The 17165-nt window shown below is 34.8% G+C and overlaps 1 protein-coding gene across 5 annotated transcripts in view; it reads right to left on the bottom strand.

Moving 5' to 3' along the window:
- LYPD6B (LY6/PLAUR domain containing 6B) overlaps window positions 1–17165 on the bottom strand; it is a 220211-nt gene that overhangs the window by 84436 nt on the left and 118610 nt on the right. For all 5 annotated transcript variants that reach the window (XM_031960055.1, XM_031960052.1, XM_031960051.1 and 2 more), the window contains one exon: window positions 5472–5546. The gene's annotated coding sequence lies outside the window, so the exon portion shown is untranslated. The remainder of the gene's footprint in view (window positions 1–5471; window positions 5547–17165) is intronic.

The raw sequence follows: 17165 nt of genomic DNA, 5'->3' as shown, positions 1-17165 counted from the left end.
CAAGAATCATAAGTAAAAGGTATCAGCAATTCAGGAAAGGAAAGGCCAATTATGTAAAATCTTTGACTTATTTTTGGTCTATGACTGATTATTATGATTCTGAGATCCAAAGATAATTTCCCCTAAAGATTAAGGAAAAAAAAATCTAAATGAATACTCTTAGTATTGTGGCTCAAATCCTACACCAGTGTTTAGTGCCCCTCTCACATGAACATTGAAAGCTGCTATCCTTGTTATCTGCCACCAGTAATAATGAGAGTCCCAATTGACATCAAGAGGGCAGAAAGATAATCCCATTGAAGGACACTGATTTTTTTCCTACTTAAAGATAAATTATGACAGTCTGTTCAAAAGACATTTATTCCACTCGCCTGCATGCTTGTTACAACTTTTCATCTACAGTGTATGAAAATAACTTTACATGGAAGAACCCAGCTCCCAGAAGCTAGCTAGTATGAGGTTTCTAGGATTAAATCATGACAGCTCTCTCACTACTCTTAAACACCTGTTACTGGAAACAAAGGAACAATAGAGAGTATGGGAAGAAAGGATAATATTACCCAATTACTATTGACATGGATCAACTCATCTCTTGGAGTTGTTCTGGGGAAAGTTTTCAAACTGGCAAGGAATTTAGAAAGAAATCTCAGATCGCAAGGTCCAGAAAATTTTGTTGAACACTTATTTCCCTCTTGGGAGCACTTTTTATTACCCTAAGTTCCTAGCACTTTGGTTGATAAAAGGTGATTATTTGAGGAAAGTGTACACACACACCCACACACACATGCATGTGTGTATGTATATATATATACCTATATATATAAAAACACACAAAACTTTGATTTGTATGTATATATATACACACACACACACACACATATACACACTTTGATTTGTATGCTCCAAGGTTTTGATATAATGACTTTCACAAGCTTTCATTAACTATTAACTAGAGGAAACTTTATTCAAATATTGAATTAGGTCCTTCTCCACCTTCCAAAGTTATTTGATTATTTAAATAATTCTGAGCCAAAAAGATATGGCATTATCAGAATCTGTTGCTAGTTCTCTAATAGCTGAATGAAATAATAGAAATTTCCCTTACAAAGACAAGAATGAATTCTTTCTAATCTGGAAAGAAAAAAAAATTAGGCATCCCTAAGATTTTTAAATTTTTATATATTAAATACCTTCCCCTCTAAAGAAAGCACTACCAAAAGTATTCATTTTGGTGAGGGTCAGCTGTACTGAGATTACACAAAAAGGAAGGAAAGAAAAGGGGAGAAGAAAAAGGAGAGGAACAATAACAAGTAGCTTAAGACCACCATCATTCAGCTTATGCACATGGGATGATGACAGATACATCATCTAAGCCAACTTCTCTCCAGACGAGGAAAATTAAGTTTAATGAGGTTAGGAGACCTGCTTGTGGGAAGAAGTTGCAGAGGTTGTATTTGAATACAGATTCTTTCATTTTAAATGTTCCATTCTGTGCCTTTTTCCCAAGTGCTGGCTTTCCTTTAACCATAGATTTGAAGTTCTTGTAGAAAATAGGATTTGAGCTATCTTGAAGGAAGCCAAGGTAGCTTTCACACAGAGGTGAGACAGACAACATTTTAGGCATGGGATATGGCAGTGAAAGGGAGAGTATAGGCAAGGAACAAAAAGGTCAGGGTCACTGAATTGTAGATGTGAAGACAATTAAAACATAAGAAGTCTAGAGAGGTAAGAAGAGGTCACTTTGTGATGAGCTGTAAAAGCCAAATCTGAGATTTTATATGTGCTCCTGGAAGTGTAGGGATACAAGAATCAGAGATGACACAGTGAAATGCCTGCATTCTCTTTCTCATCATTGTCATTACCCTAAGGCTCAAACACTTTAACTTTTTTAACCTTATCTCTTCTCTCCCCTCCCCAGCATTACATTTGCTGTTCAGATAAACAAACTTTAAAAATTTTTCTCTGATGCTTCAAGACAATCATTCTCGAAAAGATAATTTTTAAAATTTCCTTTTACTCAAAAATTGATCAGATCAAATGATCTCTAAGATTCATCATTCAGATCTAAGATGCTAAACTCAGTTCTAGTGTTACTGGGGTAAAAGGGAAGGTATATTGTCAGAACTGGGTATGTATGATAGAAGTGAAACAATCCATTTACACACACACACACACACACACACACTTGAAAATTCTGTGTCAATACATGTAGCCAAGTGATAAGTTGTAGAGATTTTGTCCTTCATGTCCTCTGGTTGACTCCTCCCAATATTTCCTCCACATCCCACAATGTCTCAAGATCTTTAGTTACATCAATTCTTGAGACTCTTGTGCTTACATAGCTCATTATTTAAATATTCAGAGATGCCAAGGATTAGAATCTCCTTGACAGCATGTCTACAAAAGGATGTTTCTGTATTTGGAGAAAGAAAATACTGTGATGGAGTACTGAAAAGAGAGAGTATCTAACAGGAGATATCCAATGACAATGAGAATCTCTCCAATTCCCAATGCTTCTAGGTTTCTCCTCAAAGCTGGAAGCTCTTATTTGGGTCTCTCTTGATAAAACTGCACTAGCCTTGTTACTCCTTTGCAGGAATTTACTTAGAAATAAATGTGAAATCTTCACTTATTTTATTAGAAGTACACAGCTCTGAGGACCCCCTAGGTCAGCAAATAAGTGTCTCTCTTGGCTTTGCCAATGCTGCAGTAATAGACTTCATAGTTCAACTGTGTATTACGGCAGCATCGGAATGCTAACACCTGCCAAGTCCCCAATGTTGGGAGATGGAGCGAACTCGGAGAGAGAGAACAGACTGATGTAATTAGCCTGGCAAATGGGAACTTGTCAAACCATTTAGATAAGACAGTACTTGAATTTATTCAATTCCCATTACCAGAGGGCAGAATGAGCTTCCATCCCCTGCTGATTTCTTAGGCAAGAAGTGTTTTCTAAGCAAGAAAGAAAAGAATGGATGATTTTTTTAAACTAGAAATTGCAGTGCTATACCACTAAATCAGTGGGCTCTGTTGTTAAAGTCATATTTTTTCAGTGGATGCTTGCCTCAAGCCAAAATGTAATTTGATCTTAATGAGAATCAAAGAAAGAAAATCACTGAAACCTACTTTCCCTACATATACCCAGAGTTTACACATGAGAGTTTCTGAATCTCAAAGTTGGCAAGTTTCAGGTTCTCAAAGTTCTAGTTTCCTAAAGTGAAATAGAATGGACAAACCAGACCCTAAACTTATCCTGCCTATTTAATGGATATCAAAGCATTCAAACCTTCATTATTATTTTGTCTGTTTTGTCTAATTGCTTCATGGGGATTACTACAAATGGTCTAAAAATGCTCTAAGGGCAATAACTGCATCTTACAATTTTACTGTAGTACCCCAGGGGAGCTAGACATACTGGTTCATCAGGTGTTACCTTCAAGGAATAAAAGAATGAAGCAAATTATTACAATACTATCTCTAGATCCTCTGTTCCTTTTTCTTCTCCAGCTCATTTTATAGATAAAAGAACTGAGGCAAACAGGATTAAGTGATTTGCTCAGGGTCAAACAGTTAATAAGTGCCTGGGGTCAGATTTGAACTCATAAAAATGAGTCTTCCTGGCTCAGACCAGATAACCTAACTACTGCACCACCTAGCTTGCTTTTGATTATATTAGTGCCCCTCTCAGATTTAAGATGCTACAGTCTGTTATAGTATTACTTGGAAAGAGGGCAGTATATTATCAGAACTAGATATGTAGAATAGAAGTGGAACAACCTGCCACTATGCATGTGCACACACACATGCACACACAGACATCCTCTTACATTAGAGAAATACTTGAAAATTATATGTCAATGGCTCTTTTCAGCACTAAGGTGATCCAGGCCAGTTCCAAAGCCTGTGATTGAAAGAGCCATCTGCACCCAGAGGGAGGACTATGTGGAGACTGAGTGTGGATCCCAATATAAAACTTCTTCCATTTTATTCCTGTTATCTGCTTGCATTGTGTTTTCTTTCTCAATTTTTTTTTCTTTTTGATTTGATTTTTCATGTGCACTATGATAAATGTGGAAATATGTATAGAAGAACTGCACACGTTTAACATATATTGGATTACTTGTCATCAGAAGGAGTGGGGGGAAGGGAGGAAGAAAAAATTTAAACACAAGATTTTGCAAGGGTAAATGTTGAAAATTATCTATGTGTGTGTGTGTTGAAAATAAAAAGCTTAATATATAAAAAAAGAAAATGATATGTCAATATATATTGCTTAGTGCTAGGCTATAGAACTTTCACTTGAAGATTAAGAGTTTCCTTCAAACTTTCTCCAATTGACTATTTCCAATCTTTCCTCCACATATCTAGATGTCTGACTATCTTTAGATATATCAGACAATATTTTTAAAATTATTAAATATCTTCCCATCTCCCTAGCTCTTCTCCTCTGGATAATTTTGAAACAAATTCTTTTCCCTTCTCCACACTTGATAATCTTTTAAAACTTTTGCCCTTTGCTCCTCCTACAACTAAAGTCGAACTAAAATGTGTATTTCACTGCTTAAATTCCAGTCATGCCTTCTGGCCCTTTATCATCTACATGATTCTTCTCTGAATTATTCTAATTTGTCCAAAGCCTAAAAAAAAAAAGCTCCTCATCTCTCTTCCACCATAAGATTTGACACCAATTAGTATTATAAGAAGAGACAGGATACTTGAAAGCCCTTAAAAGGAATGCTTAAGTGAGAATAGAATTAATTCGTTCTTCACATGCAGCTGCTTGTCAAACTTAGATATTTCATTGAAACTCCTCTTATGGACTGTAGTTAAGAGAAACAAAACAAAATGGGTCTTTGATATTCACCTCTGTGACCATATTGAAACCCCTGAAAACAAAGCAAAATGTAAAGAATATCTCTAGCACATTAGATTTCCTGGTTGAACAAGACCTAACCTGATTTGATTGTACCTATGGTTGGTCCATATGCATAAATACGCAAGTGCCAAATCTGCCCTACCCAAACCCAGAGAATTATTTTAGGCTCTTCCAAACCACCAGGACTATTAACTTTACTCAGAACTACTTTTACTCGTTTGCCTTATTATTTCCTTTTCCAAAGAATCAAGAAAAGTTCCTAACGATCATTAATAGTTTCTAATAGGTCCTTTGTTTTTAATATTCTATATTACCAAGAGAGAACAGAGAACTCAACCTCTGACACTTATTACCAGTATGACCTTGAGCACATATTTAATCTCTGCAGGCCTCACTTTCCTTAAATGTAAAAAGAAAGATTTGCATCAAATATCCTTTTCCTTCTCTAAATCTATAATATTATAATCCCAGAACAGCAAGCATCTTTTAAGAGCTACCATATGTCTGACACAGACTGTGCCAGACACTGTAAATACAAAGACAAAAGCAAAACTGTCCCTGCTCTCAAGAAACTTCCATCATTACTATATCATACCTTGTATCAGGCTTGTGATCTGCTTCCCGAGATCCTCTTCTATCTCCTTTCTATCCAGTTGGTCTAAAGTATTGACTGAAAACAAACACAAAAAACACCTTTATGTTTCTGCCTGCAGTATTCTTTATTTAAATGCCCCTCCCTTATTATTATTGTATTTCTCCATAAAATTGCATAATAGCAAAAAAATACTATGCTTCTACCACCCCAAGTCCTGACTCTTTTGAATAAAGAGATTTATTTCCCAAATCAAATTCCAGTCATATGATTCATTACATTTGTAGTAGTTGTGAGGAAATACCTGTGAGGTCAAATTTGAATCTTTGCATTAGGAATTTAAGTTTATCTTGTTTGTATCCAAATATCATACATTTATATGCAGATATATAACACCATATCTGTAATTTCTTTCTTAGATTTTTTTTCTTCTGTAATCTTCTGGTGGCTTCAAATGCTATTCTTCCTATACTGTAGCTACCCATTCTGCTGTATAACTTGGTGGCTAACTGTATAGTTACCTTTTTTTTTCCCCTGTCATTTTCAGTATAAATACCTTCTGATTAAGTTTGCAAGATTTGGACTACATTCCCCTTCTGGATCACTTTACTATCACTATTCCAGTGGAGGGACTTACATTGCTCAATGAAACTCTAAGCTACAATGTTCAGGGTTACTCAAGATAGACAGATCTTAGTGGAGCACATTGACAAAAAGCAGAGAAGGGAATGGCAAATCATTCCAATATTTTTGTCAAAGAAACTCTGTGAACAAATAAATTGATAAAAGAGATGATATAAGAAGATGAGCCCCTCAAGTCAGAAAGTGTCCCAATATGTTAATGGGGAAGTGTGGAAGACAACTACAAACAGTTCATATACTGAGTATATCATGTGAAATGCCAAGGTAGATGAATCAAAAATGTAATTAAGGCTGCCAGAAGAAATATAAACAATCTCAAATATGGAGAAAATACTTGGAGACAGAAAATGAAGAAGAATTAAAAACCTTTTAATGATGGTAAAAGAAGGAAAGTATCAAAGTTGGCTTGAAGCTTAACATAAAAAGAAAATTAAGATTTTAGCAACTGGTCCTATCACTTCCTGGAAAACAGAGGGAAAAGAAAGAATTACATTTCATGTTTTTGAACTCAAAGGTCACTGTAGATAGCAGCCATAAAAGATTCTTGCTCCTTGGAAAAAAATCTATGACAAATCTGGATAGCATACTAAAATTCAGGGATATCACCTTGCCAATAAAGGTTCTGAATAGTCAAAGCCATGGATTTTCTACTTGCAGTGTATGGTTGTGAGAGTTGGACTATAGGGAAAACTGAATGCTGCATAATTGATACTTACAAGTTGTGCTGGAGAAGACTTTTAGAATCCCTTGGATTGTAAGATCAAATTGGTCAATATTTTAAAAAATTAATTCAGACTTCACTGGAAGGTCAAATATTGAAGTTGAAGCTTTAATCATGTAATGAGAAGGCAAGGTTGGAGACAAAAAGAGAAGGTGATGGAAAATGATAAAAGAGATAGAAAGTTTTATGGAAACAATCAACATGGACTTGGATAGACCTTGAGAGAAGGGTCTAGCATACTATGGTCCATGAAGAACAGGACCCGAATGAGTGATTGAATACAATAACAGGGTAGAGGCAATGTTCTGATCAGTTTCATTAAATGCACTATGTAGATAGCCAGGAATCTGTCATTCCTATATGTTAAGCTATGGTCTAAAAATCCACTTCTTACTCTTATGACAATTATCTTCTTAATCAGCTGTTCACTTTCTAAATCAACCTTTTTCTTTTGAATACTTTCCCTTTAATTGTCAGCAGCAATGAAAGAACCACCTATGCCTCAATGGTTTCTTGCCCAAGACTTTATTTAGTAAAATTTCTGTATTCCTTCTAGAAGTGCAGTTAGTGTCCACATGAATCAATCAGTAAGAAAAGACTAGTAGTTAGTTACCTGGTTTGACAAGTCTTAGGAATCTCTCTAACACCTTAGATTTCTGCCTTAGGTAAAATATAAATTCTCTCCTTCTGTCTCTGTCTCTCTGTTTTTCTCTGTGTCTCTTTCTTTCTTCCTTTTTCTCTATTTCTCTAATAACTCTTTCCCCCGCATCTCTTCTTGCTCACTCATATGCTTTTTAGTCTAATCTGATCACTTTATAAGAATTATGTTCAGATCTGAATTTTAAGGACAATGATATGATGGATACTGTCCAGAAGAAAGCAACCAGTATTGTTATTGCCCCTAGGTTCATGCCACACAATGAGACACTGATAGAAAGGGGGACATTTAGCTTGAAAAAGAAAACAGACTTTGAGGAGAATGAGAGTGTCTTCAAGGCAGGTCTAGGTGTGATGGATAGAACTTTCAGAGAGGCTCAATGTAAATAAAAGTTTCCTAATAATTAGGAATATCCAAAATTGGAATTGACAACATTAGAAGGTGGTGGTTTCCCTCATTGGAAGCTTTCAAGCAAAAGCTGGATAACCAGTTTGGGGATATGTTGTTAAGCAGGTTCTTATTCAGGTATGGGTTGTACTAGGCCTCAGAGGCTCCTTCCAAATTGAGAATGTGAGTCAAATAACAATAGTCTGTACTTGTTATTTCTAGTTTCTCACCAGATACTTGTTCAAACCCTTACTTAGATACTTACTTAGATACCAATTCCTTTTCTAAAGCAACTCTATCTAAAATCATTAAAGAATCATTTTTTTTTCTTCCTAAATCTAATAGTCTTCCTTAAGTCTTTATTCCTTGGACTCCCAGGATACCTTTGATAATGGAACATCCTCTTCCTTCTTGATTCCCTCATCCAAATCTCCACAGGCATTTTTTAAAATCCCAACCCCCAAAAGAGGTACCCATTCAAAGGGAGGCAGGTTCCTTTATCAGCCCTTGATTTCTACCCAGAGCCATGTTTACCTAACCCAGAAATCCAGTTTATGTTTTAAAACATGAATGAGGAAACTTTTTTTTTCTGCCAAGAATCATTTGGATATTTATAATATCATTCATAAGCCATATAAAATTATCATCTTGAAAATTCAAGCAGTGGAAGGTTATTATATCTAGCTTTCAGCTCATCACTACCTGTGGCTACCTTAGCAAGGACAGACTAAATGACCTTGAGAGCTCTATATAGCCCACAGGTTGGACATTCTCTATCCTTGTCTTAAAAGTAAACACTATCATGGGGTTCTGATAGGGTCAAAGTGAACAAGGCCAAATCTTTGGACCAGAAAACATCACATAGAAGCAAGTGGGTAATTCATCAATCACACTTTAATAAGGTACAGAGAAACCAGAGGCAGATTATTTGGGAATGAGGGGGAAATGGAGTTAGAGAAAGAAGCAGACAGCAGAGAAAAAGAAGAAGAGGGACAGAAGCATAGCCAATCATTTACAGAACTGTGGACTAGAATTGAGAGCGTTCAGGCAACATGGACTTCTAGCAGTTGGAAAAGTGCTCAAGGGACAGGACTTGGGAGTCCCATTCTTAAATAGTTTTAGTGAGGAAATAAATGACCTAAATCTGATCTAAACCACCTTAGCACACATCTCAAAATATTCCTGATATCATCTCAAAAGTCACCAATGACACCTTAGATTTGCCTCATTAATGTAATATTTCTCTAATTTTACTGCACATATCTGGTACTTATCTATAGCTTGCAGATACAGTATCCATACTAGGACTTGGCTGTCTTCTCTTAATTTAGTGTCTTCAACTGATTTAGGAGGCAGTTTTGAAGAGTATCTTCTTTGTCATTCTTTATTCTCTTAGTTCCTGTTTCTTATTTATTGTTACCTTATACTGACTACTTACATGTTTATTTACCATACTAATATGGGGTGGTTATGGGAACTATCACAAGATATAATTTCAATATACCAAATTTTTCTGAAAGTGCTCCTTTCATCATTTCTTATGGCACAATAGTAGTTCTGTTCATTCACATACCATAAGTCATTCAACTATTCCTAATTGATGGACACCCCTTTGTCACTATAAAAAGAGCTGCCATATTTTATACAAACATATCTATAATTCTACAGGGGCATCTAGGTGTTCATGCCTGGAATCAAGACAACTCCTTGTCCCAAATTCAAATTTGATCTCAGACACTTACTTACTAGCTGTGCAACCCTAAACAAGTCACTTAAATTTGTGCCTCAGTTTCTGATCTAGAGAAGGAATGGTAAACCACTCTACTATCTCTGCTAAGAAAACTCCAAATGGAATCATGAAGAGCTGGATACAACTGAAAATGACTAAACAACAAAATAGTTCTATAAAGACATAGAGCTATAAATATATGGACAATATATATGTGTGTATATATAATATACAAATATACACACATGTAGACATATGTCTGTGTACATACACATGTGTGTACATATGTATGCATACACACAGAAATAGACATATATCTCCTTTTACTCTTTTTTTGACCTCTTTGGAGCATTTCCAAGATCACAGGGAATAGATTAAAATGTATAAAAATAAAAACCATTCTTTAAATAATAAATGATCAAAGGATGGAATAGTTGATTTTCAAAAGAAGAAATTCAAGCTCTCAGTCACTATAGAAAAAAAAATTCCAAATCATCAAAATTTAAGTAACTGAAAGGTTTCACCTCATATCTATCAAATTGGCAAAGCTGACAAAAAAATTTTAAAGGAAATTGACAAAGAGGAGGCACTACAGGAAAATAAACATATTTATACATTGCTGATGGAGCCAGGAATTGGAATGGCTATTCAAGAAAGCAGTTAAAATTAGATCTAAGAAGTTACTAAACTTTGCATGCTTTTTGACCCAGCAATAAAACTAACAAGTAACTTTTTATTATAAGAAGCAGCAAAGACCAGTGAAGACAACTCTGGATATGAAGCTAGGAAAGTATTCAAATCCTGTCTAAGCAATTCTCTAGTTGGATGATTCTGAGAAAATCTTTTGACCTCTCATAGCTTCTGTTTCATCATCTGTAAAACAGGAATAATAATACTGACATCACATATTATAGGATTGTTGTGAGGGAAATATTCTGTGAACTTCAAGTGCCAAGTAAGCATTAGTCTTATTTATATATTGAGGTTTAGGGTTCCAAAACATATTATATCTTTTATTTCCTGTGATCCTCATAATAGTATCATCCTTTACGTGGATAGTGATAATTCATAGTATTTGCACATCTTATAAACAAAAAAACTGAGGCTCAAAGCATGACTTGTCTTAGGTCATACAGTCTAACTTAAGAGAGGGATCTGGAACTCTTTTTTAAAAATGTATTTGAAACTTGAAGAAATAATAGAAAAAGAAAAAAAAGCATTACTAGGTACATAGAAGAATATAGGGGAGGATTAAAAATATGAAACAATAAATTTCCATTTCAAGAAAGCCTCTATAATAAACATTACACATTGCATTCAGAGCTGTCCATTTTTTCTCTGCTTCCTTATAGGTTTTCTTTTGTTCTCTATCATGCAGTTTTAACTTTATTCTTTTCCCTCCTTTCTCCCCTGCCATCTCTCCCAAGAAGACTACAATTAAGCATGGATATATTTACACACACATATACACACACACACATATACTGGAACTCTTTCAGTCTTGGTCCAATGGTGGGATAGCCTGAGGACTACTTTTACTTATGAATTTACCAAGTTAGTGTTTAAAATCTCCAGTACAGAAGGTAAAATAATGGATACTATAAAATTGTTATCTCATGAAAATTTATAATAATAACAGAAGTGGGGGTGACTTCAAAAACTGTATTAAAAATTCTTGTGCAGCTGTTCATTTCTTTGTATTTAATGTCATTAAGAATAATTGCAATTTTAAAAACCAATTAAACTCTGTGGGTGGCATTTAGTGGATTTCATGAACATTCTGGACTCTCATGCATCAAAATAAAAATGTCAGATAGAGGTATTACTGGGCCTTTGTGTCTAGAAAACGATGAAATGAGGGTATAGAAGTTACTTTATTCTTTTCTACAATTTTCCTTTGAATAATTTTGGAAAACATTTTTACATTTCTGGAAGTGTTTCCCTAAGGTTCTCAAAATCTCTACCCTTAAATTGGTTATGTGGGAACATGCCAAAATTATTTTATATCTTTAGCACAAAAAAGGACATGAACTGAAAAAAATAATTAATAAGGGAAAGAAAAGTTAATATAATTTTGACATTAACAACCTCTTATCAAATTGATAAAGACAACCAAAGTCCAAAGTAATTAATATTAGAGGAATAACAAGAAAAGAGGTGTTTTGATATTCTGTTGATGGAGATGTGAGTTGATTCAAAGTTCTGAAAAATAATTTGGATTTACATGACACATTTTAATTCTACCACTAAGCAAATGCAAATGGCTTGAGAAAATTAAAGATAAGACAATTCTGATATACATTATGGTATCTACGTGGTGTACTGGATAAAGCATTGGTCCTTAGAGTCAGAAAGACCTGTGAAATCCTGGGAAAATCAGCTAAATTCTATTTGCCTCAGTTGACTCAACTACATAATAGGAATAATAGTGGCATCCACTTTAAAGAGTTGATGTGAGGGCACAAAATAATGTTTGTAAAATATTTAGAATAGTTCCTGGCATAAAATAGGCATTTAATAAATATTAATTTATTTATTAATAATTTCTATCATTAATGTCCATAGAGAGAATTTTTTTAGCTTCAAAAATGTAAAAAAAAAAAAAAAAAAAGATGTGTCCATCAATTGAGGAATGCTGTGAACAAAGCATAGCATAATGTAATAAGGCACCAAAATATGAGGAAGCAGAGAAAGAATGGATGAACTGGCAAAGAGTAATCAGAATCAGAACAATACAAGCAATCACTGCAATAGTGTAAATGAAAATTAAAAATAAGTTCAACTCTGATTAATTGCAATGATAATTTTTGGTCCAGGAGAATAGATGATTGAGAATACACAACCCTCTTCAATAAAGAGGAGGGTGACCAAGGGATCCAGAATATTGTAGAAAGTGTCTGATTGGGTTGTTATATTAATTTATTTTACTTAACTTTTTTTTTATTACAATGGAAAGTTCCTTGGATAGCTAAGGCTCTATATGGAAAAATAATTATGGTGTAAATTCAAAAGAGATGAATAAAACTTTTAAAATGTTTAGGTGGATTTTCCTTTAGAATTAAGGACAATCAGTATTAAAGAATGTCATCATCCAAACCATAAATTTTGAGGCGCTGCTATTCTAGCTCATGGAAATGGAAATGTATTTTATAGGACTAATATATTTCTTCCCTAACTTTACAGTTGTGTTGCCCTGTTCGAACTCTTTTTATCCTTACAACCTGTTTCTGTTCATATTACAATCCAATATGATTCAATCAACAATGATTTAACTCTTTAAATGTTCAATGTATCACTAGATGCTATGAAGAGATTTTAGGACTTATAATGTCTTAAAGGTATTCACAATCTAATTTGGGAGATAAAGTATATGAAAAGTCGACTAACTAAATACTTTCAACATTCACTTTACAAATTAATATAGAAACCTACTATGTTTCAAGAACAGAGATAAGTAAAACATATTCTCTCCCCCTTAAAATGCTTGAAAGCTAATCTAGGAGAAAAGAACAATAAAAAAACCCAATAAAGTAGAATACCAAAAATTTTATGTGATAATTGTCAAATGGAATAGTATAAATCCAAAAAGTAGGAGACATCATAGCCAACAACATATTTGGGAGAATGAGAGCCCCATTAGTCCCTTACTCTATAAAGAAAGTCAGTTGTGCTGTGGATAAGGAAAATTATTTCTCATCTTGATCTAGAAATCCCCACTTTGATCTTCCATTGGTTTGTCTTCCTGGTTTCCCAGATAGAGCTTGCCTTCAAAAAGCAGACCCTGTTTACGACCTATTATTACTACTACTATTACTATTATCTGGATTAAGGATTGGCACCAGCCTGAATCTTTTCAACTCTGAATTTTGTTTACAAGGTAGCTTAATGATCCTCTATCTTACATCTTTGACTTTACTACTTAACCTTTCACCTAGAGGCCCCAAATTTGCAAAAGTCCTATAAAATTCTTGGTTTCTCCCATGGCTCCATCCCTATTTGGTTTCAATCTTATCCCTCATCTCCATGTGAAATGACCAATAAGTATTTTAGAATTTTGAGTCAGAGTAAATAGAAATTGGCTCCATCCCTATTTGGTTTCAATCTTATCCCTCATCTCCATGTGAAATGACCAATAAGTATTTTAGAATTTTGAGTCAGAGTAAATAGAAATTACTATAGACAGGAGTGATCAAGTAGGATTTCCTTTAAGATCCTATAGAATTTAGGCTTCTTTATTGTAGGAACTATTTCTTCTCTTTTTTGGGGGGAGAGATGAGGAAGTCAGTATATGTAGTGCCTGGTATATAACAGGTACCTATGAATGCTTCTTGAATTGAACTGACTTACTGAGCTGAACCTAAAAATGGATATGAATAAGACAGCAGACAGGAAGTACTTGGGGAAGGAGAGGATATTGTGAGGAAAAGATATGATTAGAACAGAAAATTTATTCAGGAAAGGTCCGTGGGAGGAGGGATTTGAATGACAGATTAAAAAATCAGGCTTTATCCTGTATCCTTTATCCTGGAACCTTAGAAATTTCTGGAGCAGGGTTTATAAACAGATAAAAACACTATTTTAGGAAAACAGACAAGACAGTCCATGGGAAGAATTTACTGCAGTAAGGATGAGGAAGAAGTTGAGACCAGTGAGGAGGTTTTAGGTGTTAGGTGATTAAAAGGCAAACTTAGTCTCTCTATCTCTAACAGCTGCTATTTCACTGGTGAGAAGAAAATACTTGATCTAAAGAGACAAAATGAAGTTAAGCGACTAAGAAGCTAAACATGAGGGAAGCAGACAGATGGACCAGTTGATCCTGAGTACAACAGTCTGTGGACCATTTATTATTAAAGGACATTTCACATTTGTCGGCTAAGGGCTGAGAGAACAACTTGATTCTCCAAAAAAAAAGGATATTCTCACTGATATTAGATCTCAAAAACCACATGAAACAAATAGGACTTTAGAAGGAGCTCAACATGAGAAAACCCCCTTTCACTTTTTTATCTTCAAATCCTACCAAATCCATTGTTTCATGTGATTGGTTTTTGGAAAATGAACTCCTAGTTCCCAGATACGATGGTTTTTATACAAGAGGAACCAGAAATATACTGGTTTCCATCAAAGAACATTACAAGAAATAGTGTCTCCAATCTATTAAAAAAATAAATACCCAAAAGGAAGCCTCTATTTACTAATATACAGTACATTCTTCTATCCAAGGACTATTTATGAAAAGACAATAAAACAAATGAGATTAGAATTAGACTGGGTTTTTGGTTCAAAAACCTACCTAGATGAAATAGGACAAGTTACAAGCACTGTGTTCTGCCTCTGTGTATGTAAAATGATAGAATAAAACGAATTAGCCAAATAGTACACAGTTCCTACAGTCAAGGAGCTTATACCTTTCCTGTTCCTAATTCATGATCCTATGAACTTTTCCAAAAGATCTGTGACCTCGTCAATGGGAATATTCCCTTACTTAGTGTAGATCAGCAAGCCTCCTTAAACTATTTGAATCTTGTCCATGTTCTTTCATAGATGCTCCATAGAGAATCTACCCAATGTACTAGATTACTAGAAGCACTGTTGTATTGACATTATGGGTACCAATGGAGAGTGGAGAACTCTGCTGGTCAGATGTTCTACACAGTGTTCTCACTAGCTAACTGGTCCACTTTCTTTTCCAACCTTTCATTTCCTTAATGCACCCAACAATACAGAGTGTTGGGCTTGGAATCAAGAGGACCCCAGTTCAAGTACTGCCTTAGAGACTTACTAGCTTTGTGACCCTGGGAACTTCTCTTTGATTCAGTTTTCTGAGGCGAATAATTTCAGTCATTTTTAGTCATAGCCAACTCTTCATGACTCCATTTGGGCTTCTCTTAGCAGAGACACTGGAGTGGTTTCCTTCTCTAGCTCATTTTATAGATGAGGCAAACAAACAGGATTTAAGTGACTTGTCCAGGGTCACACAACTAGTGAAGTGTCTGAGGTCAGCTATGAACTAAGGAAGATGAGTCTTCCTGATTCCCAGCCCAGTGCTCCCTCCATCTTTCCTGAGTTGTTGGAAAAATCAAATAAGATAACACATGTAAAGCCTTTTACAAATCTTAAAGTACTATTTATTTAAAGCACTCGTATTATTAATTATTATAATTATATCCTTTATATAGTCATTAGAACTGTTCTCCAGCCTACTTTGATGCACCATATAGCTCCCTTTGAGTCACAGAAACTTCAACTCCCTGATGATTGTGAAGCTCCACGTTTCTCAATTGTCCAGAACTATCAGAAAAAACATTTTTATCATAAAGCTGTTTCTCTGAGATAATATGCATCTTGGGATCCTTAAAAGCTCTGCCATCTCTAAAGTGCAGGTTACCATTTTGTCCTACTATTCAGTTCTCAGGCCTGATTCCTCCTGTAGGTCCATTTATGCATCAGGCCTGTTTCAATACACAAGCTATTTTAAAATAAGAACTAAACATGTGTAATAGTAGCAGTTATCTTCAAGCATTTATTTAATCCCTAATATTAAAACATAATGGGACTAACACAATTTGTTGCTGCTGCTTTCCTGGGACTTAGAAATATCCATGGAAGAAGCAAACCAGTAATTAGTAATTAGTACTAAAAGTACTGTGTGCTTTTTTTGGGGGGAAGAGGGTAAGGGTATATTTTTAACTTGGGAAAGGAAAGCAGTTATCTGGGGATAGGAAAAGGAAAAAGAAGCAAGAATACATTGAGATCATTATTATTCCTACTACAATTCATCCTCCAAAAGTGATTTCTGTCAAAGCAATATGCTAAAGCACAGATCCAACTATATTATCTTCCTGCTTAATAAACTCCAACAGATCACTATGAACTTCATGATCAAATGTAAAATCTTGTTGTTACTTAAAGAGCTTCATATCCTTTCCAATCTTCTTAAAATTTATTCTCCTACACACATTCTACAATCCAATATCATCATTCAAAGAGTGTGGCTTATGGAGTTGAATGTTTGACACTTCTGTTTGATGACCCCAAGTGGGAAAGCTGAATAGAGCTTGGTTGGTCAATCTAGACCTACCCAGGCCCGATAAACTGCAGACATTTCAAATTCCTTTCCTTGCTCTCTTTACATTCCTTTATTTACAAAGCACGATGGCTGACAGATTTGCACAGTAAAAGGAACAGAAATGTTCAACAAGGTTTTCAAGAGGCTAGTTATCTGGCTGCATGTCATAGCTGCTAGGAAACAAATAGCAGGGCCACTACAAACACACCTAAGTGAAAATTTGCTCCCTTTACACTGCAAACTCGTTTCAAGCTTCTTTCACCAAATCAAGGCTTTTGATTATGGGTATTTTTTCATTTTTGTTAAGTAGTGATCTAATGTAGGATTTTTTTAAGACAAAATCTCAGCACTTTAAAATAGTCCTTCACGTATAGCTAATGATTCTAGATAGGGCAAATAGAGAAGAGTTCTTTCTAGAGAAATGAAAAGCAGATTTTTCATTCTTGATTCATCACTGATTTATTATAACCACATAAAACTAATTTGCTGCC

The sequence above is a fragment of the Sarcophilus harrisii genome, chromosome 3, assembly GCF_902635505.1.
Source record: "Sarcophilus harrisii chromosome 3, mSarHar1.11, whole genome shotgun sequence".
NCBI classification, from domain to species: Eukaryota; Metazoa; Chordata; class Mammalia; order Dasyuromorphia; family Dasyuridae; genus Sarcophilus; species Sarcophilus harrisii.
This window is presented reverse-complemented; position numbering and strand designations above follow the sequence as displayed.